Source organism: Coregonus clupeaformis, chromosome 40, assembly GCF_020615455.1.
Source record: "Coregonus clupeaformis isolate EN_2021a chromosome 40, ASM2061545v1, whole genome shotgun sequence".
Classification (NCBI taxonomy): Eukaryota; Metazoa; Chordata; class Actinopteri; order Salmoniformes; family Salmonidae; genus Coregonus; species Coregonus clupeaformis.
The window spans coordinates 35,338,196-35,356,978 of NC_059231.1; the positions used below are offsets into that span (position 1 = coordinate 35,338,196).

The 18,783-nt window shown below is 40.8% G+C and overlaps 1 pseudogene; it reads left to right on the forward strand.

Annotated features, from left to right (window-relative positions):
• The first annotated feature begins 2,247 nt into the window (after positions 1-2,247).
• The window catches only part of LOC121555120, a 108,825-nt pseudogene continuing 92,289 nt past the window's right edge, over positions 2,248-18,783 (forward strand).

Sequence of the window (18,783 nt, forward strand, 5' to 3'; positions counted from 1 at the left end):
TGGCAGTCCTGGACACTTACTCTATTTCCAGCTCAGAGCAGTTCAGTTCTGTCCCAGCCTCTACCTTGCTAACATTTGCTCTGCTTAGCAGCAGAGTGAGCTCTCACAGAAGTAAAACTTCAGTTTTTAAAGGTGAGTTGTTGAATGATTATCAAAGAGAAAGGACTGAATCACAAAGAAGTTATACCCTTCACTTTTTGTACTTACCTTTTTTAGTATATGGTTTGTCTTAAGCTATTGTTTTCTTTCAAGATAATATATTTCTTATTGCTAAAATCTCCTTTAAGTCATTCACCATTTATTTTTTCACCAACATCCAAAGTACAAACATTTTTTTACAACAGACACAACATTATTTATTGTAATTTGTAGTGAACAAAACATAATACAACTATTTGATATTAGAAATGTGTTGCTTAAAAGTGATAAAATAGGTACAATTATTATAGAATACACATATATGGTATTCCGGCACCAGCAAAACTATTTTGGTCAGTGTTCACAGATTTTCAATTCACTATAGAAAGTTCAGTAAAAAAAGAAGAGCAGAAGTTGACTCATATATGTTTTTGAAAGTGGCATAAAAAAAAAATATTGAAAAGAATGTAATGAATAACTCTAGCATCTATGTAAGAGGCTAAATCATCTTTCATTTTAGTTAATTTTGTAAAAACGGTCATATTTACTTTTTTTTTATTTATGCTGTTTATTCTTCTTCACTTTAAATAGGGATAACAATTTTTATGAATTATACATTTTATTAAAACCCATTTACACACTAATGCCATTTTTTTGGTCTCCACCTACTGACAACTTCTTTATATCCAGTGTGTATATCACATTTCTGTATATACCTTTTAAGTTATAAAATACATGTCTAACCTTGAATAATTAAATACATTAAAATAATAAAGATGTATAATGTGGTATACATTTTTGTTCCTAAATGGTAGTTTACGTAGACTATAGTGTTGAAAATAAGCCATTTAAGGTAATATAGTTATATTTGCCTCCAACATATTTGTATATTTCTAATATCATGATCAGACGTAGAATTGCATTTTTCGAAAACCAACAAATGTAAGACTTTGTTTTCCCACTTAGGAAAAGCAACATTAGTTAATTAAAAGTTAGCACTTCACTCCTGGTACAACAAGGGTCTGGCTCTGTAATAGACTGTAATCAATTTCACTTCATATTACAGAATGTGTTAAGGAAAGACTTTTACCATTCACATTTCATGCAGATTTTTCTAATCTTTTATTTTGCTATCTAAATTAAACAAAGACATCTTAGGTTGTATCAACTTAAATTTGAGTAAATACTACAGCATTTTGGATATTTTGGATATTTTGTTACACAAATTCATTATTGCGAAAAGCTTTTGGCAAATGAATATAAATATAAATATGATTAATATAGTATCTTATTTCTTCATTTGTATTTTCTAATCAATTGAACAAATAATTGTATTTAATTTGGTAATGTATGTCTGTAGAACAGCATCTCTTCTTAGGCTATATTTCATCATATTTTTCTCTCTACATTACCTCTAGCTTATCAGCCATCTAAATCCATAGGTGCCCATTTACCTGTCCATTCTGAATGAGTTATACAGTATGTTTATCCATGAAATACTCTTATGTTAATCATTATTTGCATTTGATATGATTCACCAACATTAGGAGTGAAAATTATTTGAAGCTTCCCCTCTTATCATTCTTGAGACATAATAAAATGAATAATGTGTACTTTAAAGCAATACATGTCTTAATTCATCCTTAGCCACTTGAAAAAGCAATAATAAAGGCAACAAATATATATATGTTAACATGGTCATATTCTAGTTTATTTCTATTCTTTCATATATTGATGTAAAATATTTGCATTCATCCCCAGCCAAATATTTTAAATTGATTGTAAATAATATAATTAATATGTTTAGTTAGAACTATTTGCCTTTTCCATCGGAATGGACAGAGTTAACCTTATCCCTACTCAAACATGAAGAAACTGTAGAAAACGGAGAAACTGTGAAAATACTTAACTTCGATACCATGTCTTTGGTATATTTACAAAAAAAAAAATATCAGGATATACTTCTTTAGATCTCTTATCTGAATTTGTTTTGGTGAATCAGCAATCTGCAGTGTATTGCTACTTCACTAGTATCCATGTTGTCTCTGTCCTCCATTTTGAGTTTTCAGTTCTCTGTTGTACCTGCTGATATCGAGGCTGTTTATATCGATGCCTGTACACTTCATAATCATAACATTTTGGTTTTTAATTCTGTTTAATCTAATGCATTTACTTTATATCATAACATTTTCAATACAAATACTGTTTAATTGGTTGTATACCTGCCAATATCGAGGCTGTATTCTCTGATGGCTTTCTGTTCTCTGAAGTATAACATTTTGGCATCTATTAATTTAAACTGGCAATCTGTTTTGTAACTTCTGAGGTTTTCTATAGAAATACAATTCAATTGATTAGGGAAACAAAACAATACAGTTGTTAAATTCATGTTTTACAAATATTGAATTTGCAAGCAGTTGATAATATCAGCCATATAGGATCAGCAGTCACACCGGCAAAGCCCTGCTCTAGCCTCTTGTAAGTGACCTGTAGCCCCTAAATGGCGGCGGGAGATCAGGGAGGTTAACAGAGACTGATGTTACTAGTCCCCTGAGTGACATCCTTGAGGACATGGGCCCCTTACAGCCCCTTAATCCCTATTAGGCCCCTGTGTTAGTGATCTTTACCTTCTCTGAGCTAACACCATGCTACCTTGTCAATGGGGCTTAACACTTCTGACCTCAGGGGTCTCGCCCTTTGTTCCCGTAGCAACAGAGGGTGACCCCAGGGGTCAGGTGTGTAATCGAGAAGTTGTCTGGACACGTGCGCTTGAGGGGCCCCACCATAGACCACCATGTAGAGGTGGTGGTTGGCTGTCAGTACTTCTGTCTGGGTAGCAGAGAGAAAGTCTCGCTACATTGTATGAGGTAAATAGAAAGGGACAGCACTCCAATACTTACTCTTCAATCATTTATTTATTCATTAATTGCAATGCATATATGCAATTCACAGCCCATTCTCTTATGATTCTTCAGGTACCTTATTACGTTTGGACCTGGCGAAATGTGGAAGCTATACCGTCTAGTAGACTTGCGGCTTGCTAGGGCGCTGTGGATGGGGATGGTGGATGGGCGTTTAAGCCGCAGCCTCCGGCTCGGAGGGTTGTGTGTTCGGAAATAATGCCTATACTTAATTTTAACCTTATCTCTAACCTTAACCCTAACCATAACCATTCGGAATTAATGCCTAAACGTACGTTTTAGTTTAACTTTTGCAGAGTTTGAGTGACAGCTAAGATACGGCACCACATGGCGTAATTAAAACGTCAAGCCATGGCATAATTCTGTTACTGCAGTTGCCATTTTATTTGGAGATTTGGTTTGCGATTCAGCCTCAGTCTTCTTCAGAGTGCAGTGTCATTGAGATGAATACATGACATTTGTCTAAAGGGTATGGTCTTCTTTACCCAACAAATTAATTTGATATATATTATTATATGTGACACAAAGCAGTGTACTATTTATTTACACTGTTATTATTACAGGTTTTAGGTAGCTTACATACCCTGCAGCAAAACTCTCCCATTCTCCAACTGTTTGTAATTACGCTGCTTCAGTGTATTTATTTCATTGTTAACCAGACGCTACAGCTAATAAAAATACTAAATTACCTCTGGGATCGCCCCCAAAAAAAAAGGATTTTAGTACTTTGATGTCATTTAAGCTTTACAGCTCCGTTTTGCTATTTTAAAGATAATATGCACATTCTAGCTGTCAAGTACAGCTAGATAAGCCAGATATATTTGTTCTGGTAAAGTCAGTCCCTAATCACTAAAAGTTTTTGTTTGATATATCAGGTATGCATTACTTACTTGTTAAGTAAAAATTCCCAACAGTCTATTTTGCATTAAGTTATTATTATTCTGTGAATCACTTTTGTTTTGTTCTCTTATGAGTGTCTGTGGTGATTGAGGTGGTTATTGACGAAGCAGCCATTTTGTTTTGTGATTAAATATTTTCCCTTACGAGTTGCCAAGTCATACTCTCTGGATAGTTGGCCAACAATATGATTTGTAGATGTGTGGAAAAGGATAATATAGCCTTACTTGATGTGCATTTTTTTATTTATTAACAAGGACATTTATTTTGTCATGCTTTGGCAGATAGAAAAGCTCATCCGATGACATGTAACTCCATCAGAATGCTGAATTATATTACTGCCTCATCTCAGGCTAGTGTTCAGTCTGGTCACAATTTAACAAAAACGCATGCACTGTTTAAAAACAACAAATATTCATTGTTTTACTAAATTGCTTTGAAAGTATGTGCATGATGAAACACACAATACAGCTTTGATTTAGAAATCTACAGCTAGATGAAGTGCATCAATAAAGTTCCGTGCTACAGCTGACGGTTGTACAACTCCTAAAGAAGGTGTCATAAAGAGGTTGTTAATATTGGAGTTTGATCAATGGCAGACTTACGCAGGCAGCTCAGAGCTCTCTGAGAGGGGTGAGGCCTTAGAGAGGCTCACAGTGTCAGGACTTGGCAGCCTATCCAAAACCAGAACTGTATCCTCGAATGAACTTTCCACAACAGCCCTGCCAAGTTTTTTGAATTCCTGCTACATGTAAAATTGTAAACAACAGACGTCTCTCTTCAGACTAGAGTAGTGAAATGGGCCTGATAGTCAGAATGGAACAAAAAGAAAAAGTTACAAAGAGTATACTTTTGCTTATCTTAGTATTTGATCTATGTACTTTATATTATGTGTAATGCGGTTTTTAGTCTTGAGGCGTAGTGATTGGCTAAAAGAGGTGGCAAGATGTGACGTAGTAGGTTTAACCTCATGTTTGTACTGTAGATGCACCATAGCTTTTGTCATAAGAAAATATGAGAGAAATATAGTTTAATTTAGCATATTCAACTGTACCGACACCATCTTTAATATTTCTCGACAACTCCTATGTAAACTGGATTACATGCGTGTTTCTGAATATGGCAGTATTTATATTTTATTATATACTGGATCATTGCAGAGAGAGTACATTGCAGAATGGGCAGAGTTAATGCTGAGAGTAGCCCAGCTTTTAGTGCTGGGCTGGAGTGTGTTCTGTCTCCGTCCCACCTCCATGGCAGTCGCACGCACGCGCACACACACACACACACACACACACACACACACACACACACACACACACACACACACACACATAGATAGAGCCAAAGCAGCCAGACCAGCAGCCACGTTAGCTCCATCTCCTTTTTTAATCACCATTTAAAAAAGATATATACACAAGGAGAAAACCAGGAACAAAAAGATCCCAAACCTTCATTTTAATGCATGCAGTCCTTCTTAATCTCATGCGCTCCACTTTTTCTCTCTCATTTGTGCTCCTGCTACTTCAGGGAGAAGGGAGAGTTTCTGGGAGCACTTAGTTTTTAGGGAGCGGAAGGGCGACGGTAGCCTAAAGAGACAGAAAGTTGTTCTAAAATACCCTGTCACAAACTTCCAAAGATCCTTGCTGTGGTCGCAGGCAGCCAGGCCAGAGAAAGTAGCTGGGAAAAGTTATGGGGGGGGTTAGTTGTGTTTAGTAGGGTTTGGGGAAACTGGCAATAATGTTACATAGTTAGATGATATGTTACATGAATGATAGGCCACATATTTGTGTGTGGCAACAAGGACCATCTCTTTTCAGAGGGATTGAGACATGGTTTGTATGATAGATACTTATGGTTCAGTGAGATGAGATGTGTGTGTATGCGCAAGTACAGTGGGGAGAACAAGTATTTGATACACTGCCGATTTTGCAGGTTTTCCTACTTACAAAGCATGTAGAGGTCTGTAATTTTTATCATAGGTACACTTCAACTGTGAGAGACAGAATCTAAAACAAAAATCCAGAAAATCACATTGTATGATTTTTAAGTAATTCATCTGCATTTTATTGCATGACATAAGTATTTGATACATCAGAAAAGCAGAACTTAATATTTGGTACAGAAACCTTTGTTTGCAATTACAGAGATCATACGTTTCCTGTAGTTCTTGACCAGGTTTGCACACATTGCAGCAGGGATTTTGGCCCACTCCTCCATACAGACGTTCTCCAGATCCTTCAGGTTTCGGGGCTGTCGCCGGGCAATACGGACTTTCAGCTCCCTCCAAAGATTTTCTATTGGGTTCAGGTCTGGAAACTGGCTAGGCCACTCCAGGACCTTGAGATGCTTCTTACGGAGCCACTCCTTAGTTGCCCTGGCTGTGTGTTTCGGGTCGTTGTCATGCTGGAAGACCCAGCCACGACCCATCTTCAATGCTCTTGCTGAGGGAAGGAGGTTGTTGGCCAGGATCTCGCGATACATGGCCCCATCCATCCTCCCCTCAATACGGTGCAGTCGTCCTGTCCCCTTTGCAGAAAAGCATCCCCAAAGAATGATGTTTCCACCTCCATGCTTCACGGTTGGGATGATGTTCTTGGGGTTGTACTCATCCTTCTTCTTCCTCCAAACACGGCGAGTGGAGTTTAGACCAAAAAGCTCTATTTTTGTCTCATCAGACCACATGACCTTCTCCCATTCCTCCTCTGGATCATCCAGTTGGTCATTGGCAAACTTCAGACGGGCCTAGATATGCGCTGGCTTGAGCAGGGGGACCTTGCGTGCGCTGCAGGATTTTAATCCATGACGGCATAGTGTGTTACTAATGGTTTTCTTTGAGACTGTGGTCCCAGCTCTCTTCAGGTCATTGACCAGGTCCTGCCGTGTAGTTCTGGGCTGATCCCTCACCTTCCTCATGATCATTGATGCCCCACGAGGTGAGATCTTGCATGGAGCCCCAGACTGAGGGTGATTGACCGTCATCTTGAACTTCTTAAATTTTCTAATAATTGCACCAACAGTTGTTGCCTTCTCACCAAGCTGCTTGCCTATTGTCCTGTAGCCCATCCCAGCCTTGTGCAGGTCTACAATTTTATCCCTGATGTCCTTACACAGCTCTCTGGTCTTGGCCATTGTGGAGAGGTTGGAGTCTGTTTCATTGAGTGTGTGGACAGGTGTCTTTTATACAGGTAACGAGTTCAAACAGGTGCAGTTAATACAGGTAATGAGTGGAGAACAGGAGGGCTTCTTAAAGAAAAACTAACAGGTCTGTGAGAGCCGGAATTCTTACTGGTTGGTAGGTGATCAAATACTTATGTCATGCAATAAAATGCAAATTAATTACTTAAAAATCATACAATGTGATTTTCTAGATTTTTGTTTTAGATTCCGTCTCTCACAGTTGAAGTGTACCTATGATAAAAATTACAGACCTCTACATGCTTTGTAAGTAGGAAAACCTGCAAAATCGGGCGGTGTATCAAATAATTGTTCTCCCCACTGTATGTGTAGGATGTGATCGTCAGGAAAGTCCATTTTATCATGCCCCCCTAAATCGTAGACACCCCTCCCCCTCTTACCCTCCTAGGTGCTGTTGATCGTATTTACTAGTGCAGCCATCTGCATTGTCACTGTGAACGTGAGAAGGATCTCACGGTGCACTAAGCTTTGAGTGTGTGTGCGTGTGTGCGTGTGTGTGTGTATAAAATCACAGCCAATGCTTTACTGCTTCTCCAGCCTGCAGCCTCGGTGAAGCAGTCTCACCCCAGAGGCTTATCTGGGTTTCGACTCCCTGACAAAATAGTTGCAGGGGCCGAGCGCTTTTTTAACTCAAAAAATTGCTCAAGGAGGGTGCATAGGGAGTCGAAAATCACTGTCCATCTCAACACTGCTGCAGTCACAGTCTAAGTTGCCTGTAAAGGTGTTAATAGCGTTTTTTTCATTGTGATCAGCCTCAAACCTCCCCCCGTTTTTATAAGAATGGATTAATCCGTCTCAGAAAAGGCTCCAACACGTGCCTTTTGTCAGAACTGTAGCTGCATGGTTGTGGAACAGATTTAGTATGAAGTCAACCATCTGAGGTTACAGTAGCATTGTTTACATTTGTTTTAATCACGCACTAGATGTGTGTAGGGCCCTGGAATGATGATTGGCGAACGTGTGTGTGTGTGCTATGGGAGTAGTTTGTCATACTTCCACCCCATTGATCGTCTCTCTCGCTCTCTCACACACACACGTCGTGTCGAACCTGTGATAAAAGTGCGTCTTCCTCACTTACTTCGATGCGTCCCTATTTCATCATCAGCTGAGCGCCATCTCCTCCACTCACAGCTCTTTATTTCCCTCCCTCTTTTCCTCCCTCCCCTCGCTCTCTCTCTTTCTCTCTCTCTCCACCCGCCTCACTCTCCCAGTCCCGGCCACATGCAAGGGGGAGACTAGCGATATGAAAAAAAGGAAAAGGGGAAAAGCGTCTGCTGCTATTTCTAAAGCTAGATCCTCCCCTTCAGAGCGACTGTGCCAGGAGGAGGAGGGCTTTTACTACTCTGGGGAATTTAACCCTTTGCCTCTATCTCTGAGCTCTGCAAGCAAGTCCAGCTACTAAATACCCTGCAACAAGTAGCTTTTGGGCCTCCGCCGTTTGACTTTCAGTTTGGTTGCCCTTTTGAAAACGTTCGTGGACTTTTTTCCTGCCGCAGATTCCATACTTTTGTATATTATTGGGAGTTATTGCGCATTGCGTTTTGATAATTGTTTTGGTAGCTACTGCTTTTAACGTACTCCACGGCGTGTTGCATTGGCTGTTCGCCATGTCGTCCCTCTTTGGAAGATCAGGATGTGCTTCTTTGTGCTGAAGATGAAGATGGCTGTGTTTTTGGCGACCGCTGTGCGTCTGTGGTGGCAATAGCTAGCTTAGTGTCTCGTCACGTCTCTTTTCTTTTTCTGCCTCTTTTCTTTCTCGCTAAGAAACACACATACACAAATACTCCTAGACTTTTTCACTCCTCTTACCATTTATTTCCCCCTCTCCCTTTCTCTCCCAATCCCTCTTTCTTTCGTCCTTTCTCTCTTTCTCTCTCTAGCTCTCCCATTCTCTCTCTCTCTCTCCCTCTCTTCCTCTCTCCTTCCTGTGAAAGGAGAGTAGGAGGGCGGTGCAGCAGTAGCAGAGTTTTTTTTGGGACAGGTGCCAATTTTAAACAAAAGACACAAAAAGGCAATGAGTGAGAGGCCTCCAATAAATAAAAAAATATGTGCATATTGAAACACAAGAAGTGATTTGTAGTGATCGTGTACTGTATGCATGTGTACGTGCATGTGTGTGTGTGCGTGTGTGCAAAAATGAACTCTTGCAGGATTCCGAGCGCACGAGTGAGTGAGCGAGCAGAGATTTACAATTCTCTCTCTCCCTCGCTGTCTTGTGAAGGCATTTGTGTTTTGGACTCGGAGGGAGGGGTGGTGGGTGAAAAGGGAAGGGGTCCTCCTATTTGGTTGCTATTGAATTATTCACATTCCCGGGCCAACCAACCCAACGCAGAGACGGGACTGGCTGTAGCTGCTCCATTAGCATTCATCCGACATGCAGTTTGTCTGTTTGCTAACATTCCTCATTCAAATACTTTTTAACTGCCAGACGGGGATGACCATGCGCCTCCCAGGCACGAACATGGCCTCTTATTGTGGCTGGGCCCAGCCCGGTGATAGATCCAGACCCAGACAGACTAGGGGGTGGCAGACAGGAAGACAGCCCAGACATGATTCACTGAGCTGGGGGAAGGCAGGTACCTCACACCCCTCTCTGGTTCTCACCGGGAGTCTGGATCTAACTGACTGTCTGACTGACTGTGGCTGCCCTCTGTCTGTCCCTCTCTACAGGATAACTACACTATGGTTCTGGATCTGGATCTACTACCCTGGTGGATAATAAGGCCTGTCTGGATTTCAACACCCTGGATTTCGTATCCATAGTTGGTGTGTGATGCTGACTGTCTACTGATGTCCGATTTGAGGTAAGTGGTACATTTCAGTATGAAAATGTATGCACTCACTAACTCTGACGCTCTGGATAAGAGCGTCTGCTAAAATGACTAAAATGTAAATGTAAAGAATTGCGTGAATGTGTGTAAACTAGTCTGTTTAGATCAGCTATCTGAATACGTTATTTAGTGGTTAAAGCACACATGGAAGTGCACATTATTTTTTATATAGTTTGTTTTTAGTTGAAGGATCTTAGACTCATGCAATGCAGAGATTGACTTCTCGATAATACACCATACAGCTAAACATCAGGAACAATAACATACCACGTCCCCAAACAATCCAGCATTTTGATGTTGCCAATTTGTACTTTGCTGAAGAAACTGCCAATGTAGTTTCCGATGTAGGTATAGTTCCTGCTTCCCTTATGGCTGTGTTTGTGATGGTTAGTGGTTGGGGTCGAAAGAGGGGGACAGTTTTTGAGGGACCAGAGCTGAGTGTGGTTGCTGTAGTTTTGCGAGCGATGCCAGAGAATGGTAGCTGTGTCTCTCTCCCGGAGTAGCTTTTCAGTTAACCACTGCAGCTAAGAGAAAGTTATCAGAACGTGTAAATCTAAAAGATTGTTGTCTTATTGTTAATTCAAGCGCTTACAGATACTGGTAGTTTTTATTTTGTTTTTCATCCGTAAATGCGGAAGATAATCAAAACAGTCACATGGTTTAATTGTTTTTATCAATGTGTTTTTATACTGTGCAAGTCCATTTCCATTTTCCAACAAATGTTTAATTTAACTTTCAGATTATTATTTTATACTACGTAGGCGGAACATATCTCATGTCTTATTTCATGAACCATCGGTTCAATAAATATAATCGACAAACAATAGATTATTTACTCAAGTGGTCTGCCACGTGACACATTTAATATAGCTAAATTTCTATATATTACATTTGGTTTATATAATTTCTTAGAAAATACGGCCCTTTCAATGTTTTCTCTTATTCAATGGAAGAACAAATTCTGCAAATTCTACTATACCAGTATAGGCTTGAAAAAATAATAGGACCAAAAATCCATTGATAGTAGTTCTGGTATGTCCAGTGTTGACGCAGATTCTGATAGACCTTCACCAATAGCAGGAGGGTATTTTGATTTAACCAATAGCAGTTGAGTTAGAGGTAGGTGAGTCATCACCGATGAAACCCACGAGAACCATCGTACATTAGATGTCCAATACTCTATTCTTCACCACATAACACTGGAACACTATAAGACATACAGAACACCGAAATAGATTAGGTTTAGGCCTATAACATTTAGCTTTCTTTAACAAATAGAAATTATCCTTCATACGGTAAGATACTAACTCTTATTTTATTATTGTAATGTAGCCCCTAGTAATAAAGTGTTGTTTCAATGCCTTTAAAAGCAATCATACATTGTCTCGGAATACCGTATTAATAACTTTATCATAGGTGGTAACTATGGTAAGATGAGGGACAGTGTGTTGGACTAGAGAAGGGTGACGAAAATATGCATGTGTAGGCACAGGGCGTACCCCCTCTGTCTCAGGCTTTTAGAGGCCTAGTAGAAAGGAAACATAGGATCAGAATGTGTTTCCAGAATGTTCTAGAATTTGGCGAGGTGTTCTAGAAACTGGCGAGGCATTCTAGAAGGTGTTATAGTTGTCATTGTACCTTCACCATTACATCTCATCCAACACGCGTATACTGTACCATTTCTTACTTCATTTCATCAGCGGGTTGTATAGTTTCGGGGTATAGAAAGGAAAGATCGTAAAAGAGGAAACAGTGGATCGGCCCTCCAAAGTTAGTAATGGGGTGGTATTTATAGTGGTATTGAGGCGCATGTAAACATAAGATACATTTCAGACATACTGTGCCCATTCCTGGGTATGCCAAAGGGACTGCTTGTGTAAGCAGACACACACACACTGTCACGTAGAGGCAGCAAACACCCAGACACACTCGATGCCATGTGCTCCACAATGGACCCTGGGTTTAACGATGAATAGAGTTCCCACGCCTCTGTAAAGGAGAGGAGGGCAGAAACCCCTCCTTTTAGCATTCACATACACACACACACACAAAAGCAAAATAAATTACACATTTACACGCAAGCATACACACCATTTACACACACACTTATACACTTACATGCGATCACACTCTAACACAAACACACTCCACACACTCAGAATGTGAAAAATGTGTAAGAAGAGACACTTAATTACCGTATTATGATTTTAGACCCATATGTTTGTTAATACCCATATTGACAGAGAGAAGTGTGACACCACTGCATTTGTGTGAGAATTGATTGATGAGACAAACAGAGAAGAGGAAAAAATGTAGACCAGGCTAAATTGCATTCAAACAATTTTTTAAGATGTGATTGCGAGGTTGGGTAAGTGTTTGCGCGCACCTGTGTGTGTGAGAGAGAGAGAGGGAGAGAGGGGCCGATGGAGGGAGGGAGGGAGAGCCAGAGGGAGGTAGAGAGGGGGAGTGGGGAGAGGGAGAGGGAGAAATAAATGGTAATAAAGCTGGTTTTGTGGAGGGAATCTAAATGAAGCATTGAAACAAAAGATCTGTCTGCAGTTGGGTTTGTGGGAAAATCTAACAGCTTATTCAAGTCCAAAGACTGTGTGTGTGTGTGTGTGTGTGTGTGTGTGTGTGTGTGTGTGTGTGTGTGTGTGTGTGTATGTGTGTTTGTGCACGTGTGTGTGAGACTGAGCCAATAATAATAGGTAAGTCCATTTTTGCATTATTTACATCAATATTTACATTATTCACAGTTATTTAATTATGGGGGTTTGCATGATAAAATGTCTTATCAATTATGATGTTTGGATCAAAATGACAAAAAGTATTGCACGTACAGTATTTGGCATTATTACATTGGTATAAACATGTCCAGACTTCAATCAATACTTTAAAATACATTTACATTTGCATGAAATTCTGGAAGTAAATATATTTTTTAAATAGAAAATAAAAAGTTGTATTCGTTTTATAATATAATATTATAAATTTGAAGTGTTAGCCTTTGCACATTCTTTACGTTTACTTACCGTACTCTCACATAGTTTAGCATCGACTTGTTATAAACAAACTGTACACACTTTACGACATAACTGTATATTATATTGGATGGTCAACATTTGAAATAGGTGCAACATTTCAGGTGTGTATGTGTCCATACACATTCCAGCTCTATCCTAATGAACTGTTATTTTAGTAAAATTTAGACGATCTAATTTGAACAGGTGGAATATAAAAACAACTTTAGTGCGTTAATTTGACAAATTATATTACCTCATTATATATCATTAAAACCATGCGTTTCTAGTTTGTCTAAAGACATTATGTTGACTTGTGTTCATCTATATAGATTTGTTTTATGTTTCTGCTATGGTGATCTAATAAAAGTTTTGCCCTGTTATTTCAGTCATAATACATTACCCTTTATGATTAGAAATAACCTCAGTTATGAAGGTCATAGATAAGCAAATCAGGATATAAATCAGGATACAGCCAGAGGAAAGTCAGAATAACAGACATATTTCTATTCAAGTTTTAAATAGACATTTACAGTAATAACCCATACGATCTGTGAACTTCGGTATGTGGGCCAAAATAGCAATGCTCAATACAGAAAGTTATTTTCTGGACAGAGAGACCAGAGAGAGAGCGAGCGTTTACTTTGTGGAGCTGCTTGCGTTTGATGCCACTCGGGCCAGTAACTGTCTTGATATACTGTAGTCCATTTTGGTACAGTATTCTGAGGCCTGATCACTTCAGCATATGGGAACTCAGTCTTAATTATATATTTGAGCAGAGGTCCGGGGAAGCATAGGCCTGGGAGTGCTCCTGTATCAGTCAACGTGAAGTGAACTTCCACTGGGCAGACGAACTATATACAAACTAAATGCTAGTTTTTACTAAATCAAACAGTAATAGATTTCCTCTGTATTTGACCTATGTTGCTCTTATTTAGTTGCATTTCTGTGCCAAGTTCTATTTGCTACATTACTGTAAGCATTTGTTTCTGTGTTTGTGGTTTGCTTGATGAGCCTTATTGTACTTTCAGACTTTTTTGCAGGTTGATTGGATCTGGGGCGATGTGTAGAGACGGAACAGACCCTGGATTAAAGGTGAAATTATGTTTAATTTAAATAGCATATTCTTGGTTCTCAAGCTTATTAAGGTACAGTTTATATTGGTTTGGTATTTGGTTTGCTTTTCATTGTATGATTTCCATTGTACACTAAGTAAAATCAATGACACTATGCAGCTCTTTGGTTTAGCCTGAAATGAAAAGCATCTCGCCTCGTTTTTCAGTAGCCTGCAGTTACACAAAGTTAGTCAAATGTTTATGGTGCAGTTGTTTGTTTTGAATGCACCCTCGCACTCACAGTATGAGAGAAAAAATATCAGCTAGTAGACTGTGGTTACAGTAATGTTAGTGATCTGTACAGTACAGTAGAAGCTGCTCATACCCTGAATCTGCCAAAGAAATCAGTGAAAGAGGGAAAGTAAATCCAGTACCTCAAACGTCAGATGAAGATGAAGAGACAGCGGACTGCGGTTGGCACCCTGAGAAACAGTAGACAGTGCACCACAGTGGGTTGGCACCCTGAACTACACAAAGTCCCTATTGTCAGTGGGTGCACTGCAGACAGCACTCAATAGACCTACATGGCCTACGGCTCCAGTCCTGGGGGAAAGCGCCACCTGTTGGCCGTTTTGTAATATACAGCAGATTGACTTGGCTAGTTCTAGAATCATGCTTGTGTGATGAGTAACCTTGCCTTAGACCTGTAGACTTGTGTTAGCTCCCTTAGTGAATGCCCAGCCTTTAGCTCAGTAGGCTAACAGAGTCTTTTGGCATGCTGGAGACCCAGGTTCGAACCCCGGCCATTCAATATTAGTGTCACATGTTCAAAACATTTCCACTAAAATGGCCTGCCCTTCTGCACCCTGAAGAATGATGTCTGTAAAGGGAAATTGATGATGTGACATTAGAAATAGTACAATATTTGGGCTGTGAGTTTTGAGTTTTGTGAGAGTGTCCTTACCCTCAGTGGAGTCGTGAAGTTCAGCCATGGTTCAGCTCCTCTTCTCTACAATGGAAAATGAATCCGCTCCATTCATATAAGTCAAAATGAAAGCCACAGACTGTGGAGTGGCGGCTTCGTCTCGCTGGCCTAGCGGGAGGTTGCACAAAGCTAGAGGCAGAGCCAGGGTCTTGAAAGTGTGACACCTAAAGTTACACCTCCACATATTAGTATAACCCTGTTAGTATAGTATAATGTGCAGTTTCCTGGACACAGACCAAGCCTAGTCCTGATTTAAAAAGCATTGTCAATGGAGAATCTCTACTGAAATATCTTTTTAGTTCAGGACTGTGCTTAATGTGTCCAGGAAACCGAACCAATATAACCTAATACAGATACATATTATAATCTATTAGTATAATAGTGTAACCCTATTAGCTAATATGGTCTCACCCATCCAGGTTGGAATAGGAGGAGTAGCATTGGACTGACAGTGGATTGCTACGGAGGGGTACACTGTAACTGTGCCAAACAATGTTAGAAACAGTGGTACAGTCTATTGACTTCAATTGCCATGGGGTTGTGTCCAAACATTAGATTGGTCTCAGCTAAAGAAGGCATCTCAGGACACTGGCTGAGTGTGACAATGTGATTTCTCTTCTGAGTCAAAGCCCTGTTGTCAGTTACATTGATAACTTATACACTGAGTGTACAAAACATTAAGAACACCTTCTTAATGTTGAGTTGAGTTGACCCCCCCCGCTCCCTTTTGCCCTTAGAACAGCCTCAATTCGTCGGACATGGACTCTACAAGGTGTCGTAAGCGTTCCATAGGGATGCTGGCACATGTTGACTCCAATGACAGTTGTGTCAAGTTGGCTGGATGTCCTTTGAGTGGTGGACGATTCTTGATACACACGGGAAACTGTTGAGCGTGAAAAACGCAGCAGCGTTGCAGTTCTTGACACAAACTGGCGTGCCTGGCACCTACTATCATACCCCATTCGAAGGCACTTAAATATTTTGTCTTGCCCATTCACCCTCTGAATGGCACACATACACAATCCATGTCTCAATTGTCTCAAGGCTTAAAAATTCTTATTTAACCTGTTTCCTCCCCTTCATCTGATTGAAGTGGATTTAACAAGTGGCATCAATAAGGGATCATAGCTTTCACCTGGTCAGTCTATGTCATGGAAAGAGCAGGTGTTCTTAATATTTTGTACAGTCAGTGTACATTGATACAGACTGTTAAGATACATTGACACAAATAATTTAACTCCAAGCAACACTGTTTCATCCCACCCCTGTGTAAAATGGGCCGCGGTTTACTTGACAAAGAGATCTGCGCCATGGGAATTATTTCAGCAACACATCAATCACTTATTCAAGTGATTCCGTATTGATTTAAATAACCTATCCTCAGAGACTGATGGACAGGGAGTACTGGATTTGTGTGGCATTTATGTGATCCCTGTCCTCCTATAAAATAGCCACAAGCTGATGTGAGAGAATGTGTGGGTGTGTGTGTGTGTAAATCGCGACTGTGTGTCAATCTCACTCCTCCTGAGGCCTGTGACTCACCTTTGTGGTTGTGACTCCCCCATCTCCCCGTCTCCCCATTCTGAGGTAAACCACAGTGCTGCCCACAGCCTATGTCACAGAGAAAACTCCCAGCGTTAACCACAACCTTTCACCTCTCGTCTCACCCTCTCCACACCCACAACACTAAACCACTACCACATTTAATACCTCCCTACTTGAGTCACTTGATAGTCTCCTAATAGTAACTCTCTAAAATGGCCTTGATTTGTCACTGTTACCTTTAAAAATCTTTATAATATAGACAAACACTCTTGATTTGAGTCTTGGAAGTATCACTTGCTTTTCAGCTTCACAGTGACATCAACAACATAAATAGAACATATCCCAATAGCTCTAATATGTAATTATATGTAGTCCTATGATTGAAAACATTATCAAAAACATTTCATGTTAACTGTGTTAAATGTGCCAACATGTGAGGCTTAAGTAATTTAGCTGTGTGGAACAGAGATATCGGACCCTGGTCTGGTCTGGTCTGCCTGGCTAAACTATAATCAAGGGCCTGGTTAATAATGTAGCAAGACAACAACACAGCAGGTGAAAGCTGTCCACTCAAGTAGCTGTTGTTAACACACTCTCCTCTTTTGGTCTTACAGATGGTGTGAACCTGAGATGGGTCAAGGAGGAACAGGAGGCAAAATATGAGGTTGACACATTGCACACGCTGTGTGTGTGCGTGCTATTCACCTTTTCATGTCTGAGCTCTCACAAGGATCACTTTAAGGACATTTACATTTACATTTAAGTCATTTAGCAGACGCTCTTATCCAGAGCGACTTACAAATTGGTGCATTCAACTTAGGATAGCCAGTGGGACAACCACATCTTGATCACAGTAGGTACACTTCTTCAAACAAGCAGCTGTGAGCAAAGTCAGTGCAATCAGGGACAACTACATCTCGATCACAATAAGTACATTTCTTTAAACAAGTCAGTGCTAGCAGGTGAAATAAGTCAGGTGTTAGTTTAGACCAAAGACAGTGGTAGTAAAGGGGGGGTAGAATGATTACTATTAAACTATTCCAGGTATTCCTTAAAGAGGTAGGGTTTCAAGTGTCTCTGGAAGGTGGTCAGTGACTCCGCTGTCCTGGCGTCGTGGGGGAGCTTGTTCCAACATTGGGGTGCCAGAGCAGCGAATAGCTTTGACTGGGCTGAGCGGGAACTGTGCTTCCATAGAGGTAGGGCGCTAGCAGGTCAGAGGTGGATGAACGTAGTGCCCTCGTTTGAGTGTAGGGTCTGATCAGAGCCTGAAGGTAAGGAGGTGCCGTTCCCCTCACAGTTCCGTAGGCAAGCACCATGGTTTTGTAGTAGATGCGAGCTTCAACTGGAAGCCAGTGGAGTGTGCGGAGGAGCGGGGTGACGTGAGAGAACTTGGGAAGGTTGAATACCAAACGGGCTGCAGCGTTCTGGATAAGTTGCAGGGGTTTAATGGCACAGGCAGGGAGCCCAGCCAACAGCGAGTTGCAGTAATCCAGACGGGAGATGACAAGTGCCTGGATTAGGACCTGTGCCGCTTTCTGTGTAAGGTAGGGTCATACTCTGTGAATGTTGTAGAGCATGAACCTGCAGGATCGGGTCACCGCTTTGATGTTAGCAGAGAACGACAGGGTGTCGTCCAGGGTCACGCCAAGGTTCTTTGCACTCTGGGAGGAGGACACAATGGAGTTGTGATGGCGAGATCATGGAGCGGGTAGTCCTTCCCCGGGAGAAAGAGCAGCTCCGTCTTGCCGAGGTGTAGGTTTTTTGAGGAGGGGTGCAACTCTCGCCCTCTTGAAGACGGAAGGGACATAGCCAGCGGTCAAGGATGAGTTGATGAGCGAGGTGAGGTAAGGCAGAAGGTCTCTGGAAATGGTCTGGAGAAGAGAGGAGGGGATAGGGTGAAGCGGGCAGGTTGTTGGGCGGCCGGGACGTCACAAGTCGCAAGATTTCATCTGGAAGGACCACTACGACTGTTCGTCAGAGACAAACCAACTGTCCTTTGGTGTGAGGTAGTAGGTTGTATAGTTTTAGGGTCCCACCCAAGCTGTCAGATGACTATACAACATACTGTCTTTCCTGAAGTGGCTGTAATATCATCACAGACTCTCCACGTGAAGAACCCTCGGCAAAAGCTGCAATGAAAATATACCTTTCGTGCATTCATTATTCCCATTATTACAATATTATTACATAATT